Here is a 3,899-nt window from a genome sequence, read left to right as displayed (position 1 = left end):
CTCTCTCTCTCTCTCTCCTTAAGTACGTATGAATGTATTTCTTGCTTCCTGTCTTCCCTTTTTCTATTCTTCGTAAATTTGAATGTTTTATTGGCTTGCAGCTATACTTTAACGATAATCAGTGATACTGATGATGAGAGAGAGAGAGAGAGAGAGAGAGAGAGAGAGAGAGAGAGAGAGAGAGGCAGGCAGCGTCCACTCACCAACATACGAGTACGAAGGATAAGTTTAAAGTACACCAGGTATTCGTCATATGCGAGGGTTACGTTCTGCGAAAACCTTGCATAATGAAAATTTGCATATATTGAAGCTATAATCCCATTAAGTATAAGGGGTTATGTTCGAAGACTCGTTTTTTAATCCCCTAAACATTTATTCCGGAACCGTTTCACAAAAAAAAATAAATAAATAAATAAATAAAGCACTAAAGCAACACTAAAACTCATTAGTAAAGATAAATTGTAAATATGAAAAGACACTGTAAATAAAAAAAAAAAAAAGAAATTGTGGGTTATGTGCGGTGCGAAGAAAGCGCGAGAAAACATTTGCACCCACCGCCCTCTAGTGAGAGTCGGCCACCCTACCTTACCAAACAGTCGCACCACCTCCACTACTCGCAGACTAGTGAATTTTCCTCACATACTGAAAATACTCGGCACATTTAGGTTAGTTGCACATGATAGATTTCGCATATTTTGAATTCACATATATTGAATACCCGGTGCAGTGAGCTGTATTTACCTCGCAAAGGTTGGACCTACCCCAAGTTTAAATGGTCCTCCTCATAATATTGGCATAAAGGATAAGCCACTCTTGGGCTTAGGGGCAATAGTTATGCTTCAAGAGTGAGTGAAGTTGTGTGTGTGTGTGTGTGTGTGTGTGTGTGTGTGTGTGTGTGTGTGTGTGTGTGATAGTAGTAGTAGTAGTATCAGTAGACTATAGTAGTTCCAATCGCTCCACTGCTACGCATTCAGGAAGGTGTTACTGTCCACTACGAAAGAATGCAATAAAGTGCTGTTTCTTATCTACTAAAAAATGCAAGGCGGGGTACACTTCTTGATTGTCATAGCAAATACTGATACATCAATTGCGACTATTTTGGTGGACGAAAAAATGTATGCCAGATATACTAAACGAGTTATTATCATTAAAAAGGCAAAAATACATATTAGGTACGGAGTGCATCACAACCCGAAAATGGCAACAAAAATGTAGAATACAACAATGATCTTAAAAGCTCAGCGAATAAATCAACAATAAAATTCATTGACTCATTATATTCTAAGTATCCTCACACTGAATTGCTGTGAATTTTCTTACCTTTCCTATCTTATGCAGAAAACAATGCCACCTCAAGTTATTCATATCGATGTCACTTGGCCCTCTTTGCGTAAATACTAAAAATGTTTCCAAAAACTAAACGACGAACGCAAAGTGCATGGACGTAGAATCCTAGTGGTAATATTGAATGATAAGATGCACAAACGTAAAATAACGTTGGGAATCACAATGATGACGACAGACACAAGCCTTTAGTTATGATTTGATGCACCATACATAAAGGAAAAAGAGAAAGAATGAATGACGTCGCTGAGCATTTTATAAATGTTAAGAGCTGCTTCTATCACGAGCAATCTACAATGCAGGCATAATAATGAGTCCTGCACATTCATCTTGATAATTATCTAATGGAAGAAAAGGTGTGAAACTACGAGACCACAGTGTATGGTCTGTGCACGAAACCCTTAATCCACCGTGCGTGAAGTGGATGAGAACTCACCTGGCTCGGGGAGGAGGAAGGTAACAGAAGAACAACCACCACTCACCACTAGAGAAATACTGCCACCCAGTCGCTTAACCAACTAGCGGCTGGTGACTGCTCTGATGCTGCAAGTCACCTCTCACTCTTCTGCCCCCCTCCCCTCTCTCCCCACCCATCCCGCCCTCTCTCTCTCTCTCTCTCTCTCTCTCTCTCTCTCTCTCTCTCTCTCTCTCTCTCTCTCTCTCTCTCTCTCTTGTTGTTTCACATCAAGAACAAGAGATAAATGGAACGACATGGTTGGACATGAGAAAAAAATGAATGAGAGAGAGAGAGAGAGAGAGAGAGAGAGAGAGAGAGAGAGAGAGAGAGAGAGAGAGAGAGAGAGAGAGAGAGAGAGAGAGAGAGAGAGAGAGAGAGAGACACTAGTTACAAGGTAGATTTCAGAAACAGACCAATTTAGTTCGAGTTGTCCTAATACATCTCTCTTAGAACAACTCAAACTGTAGAAGATGGAAATACAGAAACAGGAAGAGAAATCCAGAATTTACTGGTGAAAGGGATTAAAAGGAGAAAGTATTAGTAATTTTAACATTAGTGAGATGGAGAGCATTGGGGTGAGATTAAGTAGCAACGGGAGTGAACGAGGCATACGTTAGTAAGTTTAGAAGTGCAGTAATCATGGAAATAAAAGTAAAAGATACTAAAATTATAACATTGCTGCAGAATATGAGAAAGTGAAGACACTCTATCACATAGAGGAGTCGATGAGGCGGAAAGCTTTGACTCTCGCTTCCTTGACCAAGGTGTGTGAGTTGATCCTCCCTATATATATATATATATATATATATATATATATATATATATATATATATATATATATATATATATATATATATATATATATATATATATATATATATATATATATATATATATATATATATATATATATATATATATATATATATATATATATATATATATATATATATATATATATATATATATATATATATATATATATATATATATATATATATATATATATATATATATATATATATATATATATATATATATATATATATATATATATATATATATATATATATATATATATATATATATATATATATATATATATATATATATATATATATATATATATATATATATATATATATATATATATATATATATATATATATATATATATATATATATATATATATATATATATATATATATATATATATATATATATATATATATATATATATATATATATATATATATATATATATATATATATATATATATATATATATATATATATATATATATATATATATATATATATATATATATATATATATATATATATATATATATATATATATATATATATATATATATATATATATATATATATATATATATATATATATATATATATATATATATATATATATATATATATATATATATATATATATATGGGGGAGCTTTATCCACCGGCAGTGGTTGAGGCTGTTCTGTGATTTATGATTTATAATTTATGATTAGGTACGCAATACAGTAGTATGCAACGTAGCTTATAAGTATATAGTCCTTAAATTTTTCTCTTTTCGATAGTGTAAGATAGGCCTGATGAAGAAATATATTTTATTGTTGTTGTTGTTGTTGTTGTTACCGCTTTGAACCCTTTTCTGGAACTTGTATGTTTGTTTGTTTGTTTGTTTTACCGAAATTTTGTTGCCCTTGTCCAGTGTCTCTTCTACATAAAAATAAAAAAAAAAAGTGGAGCGAGCAGATACTTGTCCTTTCCTCTTTTCTGCCGAAGTGCAGCACCCTGTTGTGGTTTGTGTGTGTCTGGGCGACTCCGCTGTGAATGTTTTGAACAGTCCAAAACATTCGCTGTCTGTTGGTGAACGCTCTGGCGATTCCTGGGAATGCGTTGCGACTCAGCCGCGAACCCGTTGCGAACGCGCAGCGACTCTGCTGAGACCGCTGCGAACGAGTCGCAGTGGAGTGGCAACGCGTTCGCCATCCAAATTCGTCAGTGTGGGAACAGGGAACTATACACATGAGGAGAATTGTTATCAGCCTTATATAAGAAATCCCAATACATTTTTTT

At 33.6% G+C, this 3,899-nt stretch overlaps 1 protein-coding gene across 1 annotated transcript in view; it reads right to left on the bottom strand.

Annotated features, from left to right (window-relative positions):
• Positions 1-1,864, bottom strand: part of LOC135108572 (cubilin-like) — a 46,065-nt gene extending 44,201 nt beyond the window's left edge. The window contains exon 1 of the mRNA XM_064019715.1: positions 1,781-1,864. The gene's annotated coding sequence lies outside the window, so the exon portion shown is untranslated. The remainder of the gene's footprint in view (positions 1-1,780) is intronic.
• Between the last annotated feature and the right edge of the window lie 2,035 nt (positions 1,865-3,899).

Source organism: Scylla paramamosain, chromosome 17, assembly GCF_035594125.1.
Source record: "Scylla paramamosain isolate STU-SP2022 chromosome 17, ASM3559412v1, whole genome shotgun sequence".
Classification (NCBI taxonomy): domain Eukaryota; kingdom Metazoa; phylum Arthropoda; class Malacostraca; order Decapoda; family Portunidae; genus Scylla; species Scylla paramamosain.
The sequence above is the reverse complement of the archived record's forward strand: the minus strand, read 5'-3'. Positions and strand labels throughout refer to the sequence as shown.